General features: G+C 40.2%; 1 protein-coding gene across 10 annotated transcripts in view; it reads left to right on the top strand.

Annotated features, from left to right (window-relative positions):
* The window catches only part of diaph2 (diaphanous-related formin 2), a 337,446-nt gene that overhangs the window by 175,399 nt on the left and 148,098 nt on the right, over positions 1–13,949 (top strand). The gene's annotated exons all lie outside the window — the stretch shown is intronic.

Here is a 13,949-nt window from a genome sequence, read left to right on the forward strand (position 1 = left end):
GCTTCACTTGCTCTGACCTTCTAAAATGAATCCAGATGTTTTAAGTGATGGACAGAAGACGTGGAGACCGAAGGAGCAGAAACATTTTGTAGACAGGGCGATAGTATTGCATGAGATGGAAAAGTTCAATCATCTCCCCTGCAGGATTTGTGCTGCTACAGAGCAAAAATATAATAGAGACTCTGCTGCATTCGTTCAGTGGGCTTGGCATTATGTACATGAGTTAAACAGGCTCTTCATGTTCATAGCCTTTTCAGTCATTACGGCTAAACAGTCATCTCAGGAATACAGACCATTTGAGGTTTAAGTGCACGAAAGCAGTTTTCACCCCCAAGTGGAAAATGTAAAGTAAATTTAAAATACTGTCTCAGGTAAGGACCCCCTGCTGTTTACAACAGAGACATGAGCCATTTCAGTGAGCTTTGGGGTTTTTCCTTGGGCCAGGAGCCCCCCGTCTGATTGTTCATGCCTGTGGGCTCACTTAACCGTGTTCTCCTATGGAGTCTCTCCGGGCTGAAAACTGCTTGTAATGAGTGTAGCAAGTTCTTCTGCGGCCCCTGCCTTTGTCTTTGTAAAGAAATTACAACTCATATAAAAATAGTAGAATAGTTTGCATTGTAGAAATGCAAGTCGTACACTTGGACTACTTGCTTGCTTGACAAACATGCACCACAGAGATCTCTTCCTTAATTTTTGCTTTAATGGTTTCTGAATCAAGTCCATGCATTTCCTTGAGCTCAGTAGTTCCACAGAGCTGACACACACATTTCAATCTAATTTTTTCTTATATATAAACAGAATCTCATAGTAGAATAGAATTGACAGATTTATTTTGCTATAAAATAAAATACATGTTTGGTAACAAAAGTTAAATAATTTTAATTGTAATTTGCTTTTGCTCAGTAACACCTACACATACTGTACATACTCTAAATTAAGTCTAAAGATACACACACATAAAATAACAAATAGCAAAAAAAAAAAAAAATAAAAAAAATAAGTTGGTGAGCAACAATAAAGGTGTCTCGTGTGGTGCTATGGAGAGCTGAGTATGTGTTACAGGGTAGGCTGATGATGCGCGTGACAGTAATGTGACTACATGTAATGTATCCACTGTGTGCTCAGTTATCCTGGGAAATTAAGTCTGTGTGGGATTCCTTCACTCTCCACCAGAAATGCTGTGTGAGCCTCCATCTCTGATAAGAATACAGCTACACCTACAGAGGCAGAGGATGGACATGTAGGGGATTATCTGAGCACAGAAAGGGACTAGGAACAAGTGTATGCTTCGTTTTGGATAGTTCAGCATCTTGAATAAGTAAGCACATGACACAAAGTGTGTTAAAACACAAACATGAACATAAATCAAACTTGTTCTGGAGATCACACGTATATACAGACAAATGCTTTAAACCTGAGGCGATACAGAGAGCAGTCCTCCTCCACCTGATGGAATTGGTATGCAGAAAAGGTGCTCTGTCCTTCAGTGGTGGCCTACTTTGAAAGTAAAATTGCAACTATTGGAAAAATAGAATGCCAATACAGTACTTAATATGCGTGCGTATCAGTCTCGTGCAATGCTGCGGCGGCACACCCGAGAGGAATATGAAACTTTGGACCAGGTGCTTGGTTCCCCAGGAGAGTGGGGACCGGAGGGTTTGGAGAACAGAGGGAGTGTTTGAAGTCCTGGAGGACGATGCTGATTGTGGGTGGTATGGGAAGTCTTAAGCCTCAAAAACACATGCTGCCACCTGGTTGTCTGAAATATCCTGCCTTGCAATTATCTGGGTCTTGAAGAGCATCTGCAGCTTGGAGTTATTCTCGATTTATTTTCTGAGTGTGTTTCTTGGTAACAGTTCTTGTTTGAAGGTTTTAAAGAGAGGGTGAACTTCTACGTTTTTTTTTTTTAAATTGAATATGTGAAATTAGTACTTTTCACTGCACAAATGTGAAAAGGAAGGCTCATATACATTTATGCTTGTATTTTATATCCCGTAATTTTTTTGTTACACCTCATTGAAATTATTGAAATTTAGGAGGTGCTCTCTGCTGCACATTTCAGAACAAATTGATGCTCAAATAGTAATTAAGTATTAAAACATTTCAGGGCTGTGATGAGGCAAATCGGAGGAGCTAAAATAATACAAAACAATAAGATAAAAACAATAGTAATGATAATAAAATAGAAAAATAATGGAAAAAATAATGGAAATTAAACAGCGTGCTGTCATTGATGAAAAAAAGAGGAAGCTGTTTTTGCTGTTACGTGTTAAGTATTTTTGTTATGTTTATTTAGCCATGCACTGACATGTTTGTATTCAGGTCCATACATTTTACATTGCTAATCTTTTACATGAGCATGAACTGATGAAGCCTCTTGGATGAGAGGTGAAACGTCTTCAAAGACAAATAACTAAGTCCAGTTGCATTCGATTGAATTTCCTTGAGATAACCATGACCTGGATGAATGAGAATATTCACAGGCTTAATCTTTTACACACTATTTTGTTTCTAGAAATAAAATCGACACACTGTCCCCACTGTTTCTTTGTGCACCTCCGATGCAGCTGGTGGCCTGATCCCACCAGCCTCAGCTGCCGCTAAAGGTAACATCTCCTGGGTTGAAAAAGATGAGGCAACGAGGAAGCTGTCCGTTGGAAGGAGGAAAATGCCTCCGATGTCCAGCACACACATCTAGTGTGTTGTGCACATGTGCAAGTGAACGCACCCAATAATTTGCATGCACACATAAATGCATGTGCATAGAGGATTCTGTATAGTTACCAATGACCAGCAGGAGACAGCTGTATATCCCTTCCAAGATCACCCTTTCCCCTTCTTCTTCTTCTTCTTCTTCTTCTTCTTTTCACATGAGCATGGATCGGTGGCATTTTTCAGTTCTAAAAGTGTTTATCCTTTTGTGTGACTTCAGAAATGTATCTCTGTTACTGTCATACTTTTACACATTGGCTTTTACATGAATATATCGTGGCAGGGAGCACACTGAATGAACGTAAACCATTCATACAACCTGTCTCTGTGAAACACTTGTTAGTGAAGACCCATATTTTGCTACAGTGCAATTTGATTCACATCAACACATTTTTCAGGTGGAGCCCATCAGTTGAGAGGCTGGTGCTTAAGAGAATGGTGGTAATAACCATCCAGACACCAAATCGCTTAAGTGATGTACTTACATGTCAAAGCATGTCGCTACAGATTCTGCTTTTAGAGCTGTAATGGCGGCAATTTAGCAATTGTGGTTTCACAGGAGTGGTATCTTAAAAGCATTTCAATGTACAAATATCATTTGTTTTGAGGTATCAGTCTGCAGGGTACAGTAGAGTTTTCTACAGTGCAGTATGTGGAGAGCCTGGCAGCTTCCCTTGTCACACAGCATTGTGCTTGTGTGGCAAAGTTGGATATCGTGCTCACACATGCTACCAACAAATCTTTTTTGCAGCATACTGAACGCTGCATCTGCTGTGTCGTGTACAGTATATCAAGCATTTAAAAGATGCACCGTGGAATAAACAGATTGTGCGTATTAGCGTGTATCGTCTCTATGCCTGTATTTTCCCCACATTTTCTTGCATTTCAACCTAATTCTGTCTTCTTGGCAGCTGGAGAAATGCTATTATGAATTTGTTTTTTTTGTTTTTTGTTTTTGTTTTTGTTTTCCTCTTCTACATTATGCCTTAGCAGGATTCAGCAATTTGTCTTTACCATGTGTGTGCCGAGCTGTCATAGATGTCATACATCTGTAAAATTCACCTGACAGCTGACACTTGGCCAGAGATAAACATCTGCTGCAAGCACAACCTGTGTTTACTTGTTGTTTATGGCTATTAAGGGTGGAATGGCATGTGGGAGTGAAACACTTTCCCGGCATTGATCTTTTTGTGTGTGTGTGTGTGTGTGTGTGTGTTTGTTTGTTTCTTGTGGACTTTTATTCATTTTTTTTCTATTCATCAGAGAGGTTGTTGCACCAGGGTGTCAGAAATTCTAAAATGCCATATCAAGATCAATCCCTGTGTGCGTGTGTGTGTGTGTGTGTGAGAGAGAGAGGGGGGGGGAGGGGGGGTTGAGTTAGCAGTAGAGCACACATTCCTTAGTACATCTCATACCTTTGGACATGTGTATGCCCTCATGCAGTCTCTTTTCATGTAGCCGTACATGCTGAAAGGCTCAGAGCTGAGAGCAGCAGTGTGTGTATTTGCTTTTGATGGGCACAGCAACTTCTGTACAGTGCGGGTTTCACCACGTGCCTTTATACAATTATTATGAGGCCTCAGTGGATCCTATGCTGATTTTCTGGACATCATTCAAGCTTTGTCCTGCATCTTATCATAATTGGAAATTTTTTTTTCATTTTTGTCCATTACTTGACCTTCGTTTTTGATCTTTATTTCAGATCAGCTTCTGCTGTCAAATCTTACTTTCTCAGTGCATTTGCAGAGGCTTGAGCAAATTCAGCAAAAAGTCACTCCAGATTCACAAGAGATTATAGATAAGTCATATATGACTCAGCGTGCAGCCCCCAGTTTTTCATCATGTTTTAAATTTAATATCTCCATTGAACACATCCTTGCCATTAAAGAGAGTCGGTGTCTTCATGTTACAGCACCTTCTTTCTCCCACTTCACCTCGCTGTGTAACTTGGGGACCTGAAAGACTCTGTCAATTAAAGTGTGTTCTTTTCAATCTTAATCCTTGCAGTTTTCTAATATCCACTACATTTCTTTCTCTCTCAATTGTGCGCACTTAAATAACATATATATAAAAAAAAAAAAGTTCTAGGACTTTTTTTTTCCTTTTCTTTTTTTATAATGGATTTGGCCAGCTGCAGTGTCATTATTTCAGGAAAGTAGGCTTAGGGCACTAATGACTAAAAGTCTAGGTCAGCAGCATGGTCTTTTATTGGAGCCATCCACTCACTCACAGGCCTCTCTTTATAAGGAAAACTTCACCAAGTGACTGACTCAGTGCCTCAGCATCCCTTTTACTGCCGACAGGTTAATGCAGATTCCCATCCTAGTCACTCAGACAGAAGGGCAGCAGCAGGGCCCATAAACACATCATAATCAGCTCACAAGAGGTGGGTTGCACTTAAATGGCTTGTGTCCCAAACACCATGGATACCCCTAATTCCACTGCGGCACAAGTCAAGAATCCAATTAAAGCACTACCACTGGAGTCTTCAGTGTCATATCCAAAGCCTGCTTTGCATGCAGGTTTCTGACCTCCTACCTCCTCCTACGGCACCAAAGCAAGACTATCATTATCACTCATTAAGCCTGACTAACCTGTTTTCATTCTTGCTGACTAAACAATGGGTAATTGTAATCGAGGTTTGAACTCTGTACTGTACTGCATGTAGTGTCACACAGTTTGAAATAATCACAGGTTAGCTGCTTTTCATGTCTCAAAATTTTAATGAGGGTTTTTAAATTGCATACGATAGGTGTCCATTTTTATAATTCTCACGTGTGCATCTTTGCAGTTCATGTATGTCTTTTCTTAACACTCACTCATCAAACTCCCTTGTTTCATAAGATTTTTTGCCAGTTTTGCAATTTTTCTTCCCACAACTGCACATCTGTGTCTTTTATATCTCTTATTATGTCCTTATTACTGGCCAGTGGAACATGATGATTTCACTGGAAGCAGTCATTTCATTGGAAGTGGTTACCATGCACTAGAAAAGACATTTTTTCTTTCTCTCTCACTCTCTTTTCTGTTTTGTCTGGCTCTTTTTCAACACCCCCCCCTCCTTCTCCCTCCTTCTGTTCAGTTCTATGGAATATCTTTACTGTCCCTGACCACATGGATACTACACCCACATAGAGCACATCAGTATTCAACACCTGCCATTACTCTATCTCTAAAAAACATTCTGTGTATTAATAGGAAACTCAGTCTGCACCCAACTCTCAGTCTAATAGTATTCTTTGTCTTTTAAAGGAAACGTTTTAGCATTGTAATTAATACCGGGTTGCTATTACTCTGCATACAGGTGATGCAGTTCTTAGTTTGGACAGCACAGAATAAAAGAAAGAGACCTTCTCCCTGTAAACATCTAGGCGGGTAAAAAGCTTGAGAAATACTGTGATTTTGGGATTTAAATGCAGTTCACGACTGAGTGCCTCTTTTCACACTCATACTCTCCCTGCCTTGCTTTTAACTCTATCCCCAGGTGCCGCATGGTGCATCTTTAATCAGGGCATGTCTGCCTTGACACCTCCATGTCACCATAACATGTTTTTCTGCAGCTGTGTGAAGAACAGTCATCAGTAGGTGACATGATGGAAGCTGTTACAGCTTCAGTGACATTGCTGGACCAATTCCTGTTTTATATTTCACATATGGATATGTACTTTTTATTTCACACATGTACTTCCACATGTATGGAGTGCATGCGTTTTTAGAGGCATATATAGTGCCGACTGTCACTTTTACAACTGGGGACTTCCGACTTAACTGTATGTATCTGTCCCCGTGTTGATTGCCAAGGAGAAGCCTATTGCTGCTAACAAGCATGGAGTCAAGCTGCCAGAATGAGAAAAAGTCATTCCCCCCTCCTCTTGTCCTCATCTCTCAGCAAACCTTGACATTTTGCAGCACAGAAATGTGAAGTATTTCTTAAGTCCTTTCACGCCTCAGTTGACAAATTGGATCAACCTATCGGTTAACCTTCACAAAAAAAAGAGATAATACTTGAGCACATTTCTTAAAAATAAAACATCAACATGGTTGTCTTTTTCCTGTTTGACAACCTTTCATGCGTCACTGTTCTTAGCTGCTTGCTTAGACACACCTGTGTGTTTGATTCCTCTGTACGGCAGTAGTGGCTGTGTTGAGAACAAACCTGACTTCTTCTTCTTCTTCCTTTTATATATTTTATATTATTCTTATTATTATCAGTTAATTTAATTGTTATTATACAGCACAGGACTGTATAACATTTTTTTTTCTCTATGCTGCACATAAATAAAACAAAAACTTTATCTCTCTACTCATGAACATGACTCACTCACAGGCCCACAGGGTCATTAGTCATTATTTTTAGTCAAACAGTCAGACTTTATAAGGGTTTACTTTGTACCCCTACCCCGAAGAAATAAGTCCACCAGCTAAATATTAAAGTTAAATGTACAAAATGTCCTGAGACAGACTACAAAGCAAATCAAAAGTCATTTTGCTGGTTTAGCATCAAACAAAACAAAACATTATTATTAAAGGAAGAGGAGAGAAAGGGTAAAGGAATACCTCTGCTTTATAAAGGACAAAGAGATGGCAGATTATGTTCTTATTTTTCAGCTGACAAATGTTCAAAATGTAACCCTGTCATACACATTCCGACTGCACTGGTGAAACCCAAGCAGTTTCTCCGTAGCATTCAGTAGAAATGATAAGAAATGATTTTGTTTTAATCACGTGTTAGAAAGATTACTTGAAATTCATGAAAAGCACAGTTAGTCATCGTCATGAGGCTTGTTTGCATCGTGACAGAGGTCGGGTGGTAAGAGCAATATAAATTTCATGCCTTCGATGGAGAGTTTTGTTTGTTTCAACTTAACTTAAAGTCTCTGAAAGGAGGAAAAGCTTCAGTTAAAAAGCATACTCAGTTATCGGTTAAAAGGCTTGTTATATGGCTTGTTCCACCATACTACCTCATTTCATACATCCACACAGTGTAAAATACACTGATTTCAATATGTTTGTAAGTTGTTCACTGTCTTGACTGAGCCTGGCTCATGTTTCCTGTTGCTCCCTGTGGCTCTCCCATTTTCAAGCCCTAAACTATTATACACTAGGGGACAGAACACAAACATGTTTCCTATGTATCTTCTCTTGTCAGTCCCTTCTCTTGTCACCACAGCCTACATTATGTCTTATTAATAGTGCGTTTGTAGATGTTTTTAGGCTTAGCATATGCAGTAAATGTAGGTTTGGCAGGTGGACACCTTTACAGATGTACACCTTAAAATCCTCACTGTTTCAGCCGATTTCAGTATGCAGTCTGCGGTTCCTCTCTGGGCTTGGTCCTGTATATCATGGTGCAGGGAGAGGTAGTAGAGACTGTGGGGGCATCAGTAATCCTGTCAGCTGTCCAAGGAACCGCCTTAGCCTCAAATCTCTGTTCTTCATGGTGACAAGAGTCGGGCTTTAGCGTTGTCTCCTGAATGCTTAAGGTTGGATGGCGTGGTGGGGTCTTAGCAGTCGCCAGGAGCAGCAGTTTGGACCGTCAGCCTTGTGCCTTCCCACCAGCACTCAAGCGCATTGGGTCACAACGAGCAGCCTTGACGCCACCAGAGAATGGTTTCCTAGAACTGATTGGCTGTCAGGCTCAATCCATTCGCAGCCCACAGGAGCATGTCTCCATGACCAATTTACGAGGCAGAGTCAGAGCCTTCCCACACTCCCTGCCTCTGAGAGCGAGAGAATAACACTCATGTGTAGATGTGGGCAGATTAAATGTATACTTGTTTAAAGGCTGTACGAAGCCCCAGGTCACTGACAATTCTATCAGTCATTGATTTGAGACATTTTATTTTATTGCTCAGCATTGTTAGTTTTTCCCTTTTAAGTTCTATGTTGGTGTGAAAGCAGATTTGCGATCGAGATAATGCAGCATTATCACTCCCCCTGTTCATGAATATAACTTCTTGATGTATTTGATGACTGTCTTTGTTTTGCTAAAATCTGTGGATACTTTAGTAGATGTCATCAGCACTACATTTCTCAAGATTAACATTTCTTTTTAATATATCTATTTTATTTAAAAAAAAAATACAAAAATATAACCTATAAGTTAAAATCATGCATAACCATGATATTCAGATTATCCTCTTTTGGAGAACTGGCTAATCCTTTTCATAAGTCCCTCTCCTCTCTTCTTGGAATAGAAACAGTGAGTGGGGTCACTGAGGGAGATCTGTGTTGTCTCAATTAGAAGAGGAGGCGTTTTTCTCACTGGGCCCTGATCCAGGCCCAGCTGTGTACCTTCCAACGTGGGCTGAGCCTCTCCCTGCATACTGAAGACATTACTGGCCACAGGTCAGAATGTCACTCTGCGGGGCTCCAAGTCCAGAACACACTGTTTGTTTAGAGATCTTGAATAACCAGAACCAGATGGGTTTTAGATAACTGCAGAAAACTAGTTAGCTTCAAAACTCATACATGGTCATACCAGGTTGAACATGTATATACATATATTTTGAAAGTGTGTTTTGACACACATGAGTGTCCACACGCTCACACACACTATCCGAAGTTTCCATCATCAATATCTGCCACTTTATTCACTCTTTGTTATCATAAGGTTGATGGCTGGTTGTGGGGGGCTATGGCATGGTTGATAGCCCCCCCACATCCATACACACACACACACACACACACACACACACACACAGACATACACACATGCACACAGAGAGAAACTGCAGTTCCACTGTAATAGTTCACCTTTAGCTGAGGAGTATTTCTAAAAAAAAAAACAAACAAAAAAAAAAACAACAACTTCAACGTTCTCGCTATGTCAAGGTTAGACCAAGGTAAAGCTGGGGAAAAGGAAACAAAAACACTTCCACAAATAAATTGAAGTTGTGCTCTAGTTTCTAACAGAGATACTTAATCATTTCATGGGAAAGCATTTAGCTATTTTCTATATCTTATTATTATTATTATTATTATTATTATTATTATTGTTGTTGTTGTTGTTGTTGTTATTATTATTATTATTATTATTATTATTATTATTATTATTATTATTATTATTATTATTATTATTATTATTATTATTATTATTGTCAGGCACTTATCTTGCCACCACAGTCTACCTTATGTCTCATTAATAGTGAATTTGTAGATGTTTTTAGGCAGAAACAGAAGCAGAAAGTAAAATAAATCATTTCAAGTCTTTGAGTCAAAAGGTAGCAGGATAGAGAGGATAGAGAGGTGTATATCCACACCGCAAATTGGCTTTGGAGTTGAGAAAGAGACCTCTATTTAGCCTTCGTCAATGCCAGAAATTGGTCACAGCTGGATTTCACTGGTCAATTGGTATGTTCAGATCTTGAGCGTGCTCTCTATTTTAGGAGGTGTTCACTCATTATTCCAGCTATATGACTCTGCCTGGCACTTTTCTGTCTCTGTCTTGACAACATGCATTCAAGCTATGTTATGCCATGATACCTTACTGTTTTTATTGTTAATTTTATTTCTTTGTGTGTGCATACATACATATATATATACACACACACACATAGGGAGAGAGACAGGCTGGCTGCTCAGTGGAGGACAGGGCACATGTTTTCAGGCAGATTGCACATTTGAAGGAATAAATTGCCTCATAGAGGACCAGAGACACCACATTGTCGGTTCCACTGCTTGTTCTTTTGCTTTCACTGTAAATATGTTTGTTAAAGACCTGTCATCTGTAGTTTCCTTTGTTTCTTTTCAAGGCCCGCTCATTTTTCTTGTGTCTGGTGGTGGGGCTCAGTTGGATGGTCTGTGTCCGGAAGTGAACATGTGGTAGTGTTTAGCTTTGTAATGCCCTGGGTTTTATGCATGTCTTGAGGGAGATATCACATGGAAGGCAACCAGGATAGTGATTCTGGGCCAGCAAACAGACTTGATGTCCAAGTGTTGGAGAACTCTTGTTATCACAGAGTTTCCCAAGGGTGTACCTCAGTCCAAGACCCACAGAGAAGGCTTAACGTGAATGCCAAGCCATCTTTAATAAGCCAAGTCCTTTTTTTGCTCAGACATTCATGTATTTTTTTCAATGAACTCTCTATCAATTTGGTGACTCCTTTTGGCATGGAGCAAGATTTAACTCCTCCTCAGTTAATAGAATGTGTAATAGTTGTGCTCACCAGAGATCTCTCTTCATGTGGTTATGTTGGCTCCAGTGAATCTTTCATGTGTTTAGGTAAAACATGATTTTTGAAATACTTCCTCTTTGACATCCTTCTCAAAGCTCTTCTTGTAAGTTAATATATTACAACAAGTCAGCATGAAGCACTAACTATTTATTATTCACCCAGGGCATTTGACCCTATTGTTTTTCCTTGGATGACCATCTGGCCCAAGAATCATTTATGCTGAAGTGGAACATCTAAATGAAACTGTGGCTTCAAAGCTTAGAAAGCACTGTTCTTATTTTATATATCTTCATTCAGTCTCTAAAAAAAGGAAAATTTCTATAGCCTTATTCCACCAAACATCAAATACTAAGTGACCAAGCTGTTGATATTAGTTTGGTTTTATGATTCTATTTTATTATCATTATGTGTGGATGTGACAGCCTGAGATAAAATGTCTCTATGTATTAAAAAACTACTGTACACCAGTACAAAAAAAATAAAACCTCCCACTTTGTGCCCATCACAAATGGCTCTTTTCTGGGTGATTGCAAAGGGTAGTCCCTTAACAAATATAAATCTGTGCAAGAGGGATGGTATTGTTGTCAGAGTATTACATTTTAGCTTCTGGGCAACAAGTGAAACACGTTTAAATGTTGGCAAGGACTTTGATCAGCTGTTATGGATGTGCAGTGTTGGACATGTTAAGATTTCATGGCAGAACTTGAAAAAAAAAAAAGCAAAAACTTTTGTCATAGTTTAACTTCACCAAAGTGTCATGTCAAATGGTATGTGTTGTTGTTGGTATTTTTTTTTTTTTTTTAGTAACCAATGAACAGCATTTGTGTTTTGGAAACATCCGCACACCTGGTACTCCAACTAATGTGGCAGCTTTGGTGTGTGCAAGCCCTCCAGGGCCCATCAGTCCACACGCAGTGCTCACAAGAAAGCGTGTGACATGTGGCGTAATTGAGTCAGCCAGTGAATGCAGGCGCACAAATCAGCCAACTGATGCTACTACTCAGTGCCCAGCGGGGGAGCTCTGAGCTGTATAGGATGGAATCAGAAAGGAATGTGTCTGTTTCATATTATTAAAGGCACTGTGTTTCTGTTTAATTTGAGATAGCATGGGGCCCTGCGGCTAAGGGCAAAGACAGCTGAGGCCCTGACGAATGGGCCAAGAGCACCCTGCTGAGAGTGTAAGGTGCCTAGGTGAAAGACTCAAGTTACAGTAGGGAAAACAATGGAGGTTCAAGAGAACAGTTTAGTCTGAAGAGCAGCCAAATTTCCTCTCTCAGTTTAATTTGCCCTCTGTCTGTGGGCCACTCTCCAAGGGAGACCATTGTTTCCTCATGTTTTATTTTTGCTGGCTCTCCAATTTCTTTGTCCAGAGCTTTTGCCACATTTGAAATCCGGCATGATTGCTTGGGCCTCAGTGGTTATTGACTCAGTGTATGTTGTGTGTGTATCTTCCTCAAGCTCGGGTCCTCTACCAGAGGCCTGGGAGTTTGCGGGTTCTGCGCAGTATCTTAGCTGTTCCCAGACCTGCGCTCTTCTGGACTGAGACCACCGATGTTGTACCTGGAATCTGCTGGAGCCGCTCTTCCAGGGTGTGAGTCACAGCCCCCAGTGCTCAAATTATGGGCACAACTGTTGCCTTTACTCATCACATCGTTTCTAGCTCCTCCTTCAGCCCTTGGTATTTTTTGAGCGTCGAATCTGTGCAGTTACCTTGAAAAAGCGCAGTTGCAACTGAAAATTAACTTGACTTGGTCTTTTGTCAGGCCAAAACAGAAGAATTGTGTTACTTTGTCTTTAACAGATCAATAGCCACAAAATTGTATCCTTTTAAAGGTATTCATTATTTATCGTCCTTAATGCTTGTACGTTCTAATGAAGTTCTACCAATGACAAAGAAACCCTGAGGTGAAACACTGTCCCAAAGAAGTTTTTCTATCATTGTGTGAACATTATTGCAGGAACCAATGGAAGTATTTCTTTCTATTGAAACATCTTAACTTCATATGGATTGGCTGGCAACCATTTCCTCAACACATTCATAAATTCTCAAGTCACACCATGTTGCTTCTGTTATCAAATAGAAATGTTCAAGCCACTGAGTCAAGTGGATCTCAGAGTTCCTTTGAGGATGAAGGTTGTACAGCTGATTGTCTATCACGGTCTGTGTATACTGAAACTTAGAGCGCAGAGTCTTGTCAGCCTCGGAACATCCTAAAATGCAGAATGCTCTATATAACATTAGCACATACTTGGACCCTTTTTAGCGCTACTTATTACAACAACTGCATCCCTGGTGTGATGTTTTGACAGCAAACACTGGAGCCTTCAGCACTGCTTCTTCTAGCTGCCCAGGAGATGTTGCCTCTTTGATTTTTTCTTCAAATATTCAAGCTAGCGCGAGGGGAGCAGATTGTTTGTTTTAGATTTCCTGGGAGACTCCCACCTTGGGCTTAAACAGAGCAGTTGTGATGATTACCAACAAAATGTGCCGCCTCCCCCATAAGACACCAGGAGGAGGGGGGAGGGTTTTAAGGAATCTAAATATTCCATACTGTGAAAAAAGCTCATTCATCCACCGCTCAGTACTGTTTAAAATATTGACCTTTCGGTCTGGACATGGATACTTGTGTTTATAGAGCTTGATTTTATTGAAGTGTAAGTGAAGAGTAATACGCACTGACATGTGATGTTTCCCCAGAGAGACTCCATAATGTCTCCATTATGAAAACAAAGGTCTCCATTCTTGAACCAATAGTCTGTTGTGTTCAGTCATGTAACAGAGACTTAATGCCATTTTCTGCAAATGTAGGGGAGGTAACACAATTATCTCCTTGGCTGTGGCAAGTTGACAGGCAGGGCCTCAGGGAAGAGGCTGTGCTTATCAACCATCTCCCCACTGTCACAATGTGCTCTGATGCTACAGCTGATGATAATGTATATTATGAAGTTCCAGCACAATGTTAAAGGGAGCTGTCATCAGTCACATCCGCCTTTCAACAAACCAGTGTTATACCACATGTACAGCACATGCTGTACAAATACAAGGCTGGCCACAATGAA

This window comes from Scatophagus argus, chromosome 12 (genome assembly GCF_020382885.2).
Source record: "Scatophagus argus isolate fScaArg1 chromosome 12, fScaArg1.pri, whole genome shotgun sequence".
NCBI lineage: Eukaryota > Metazoa > Chordata > Actinopteri > Scatophagidae > Scatophagus > Scatophagus argus.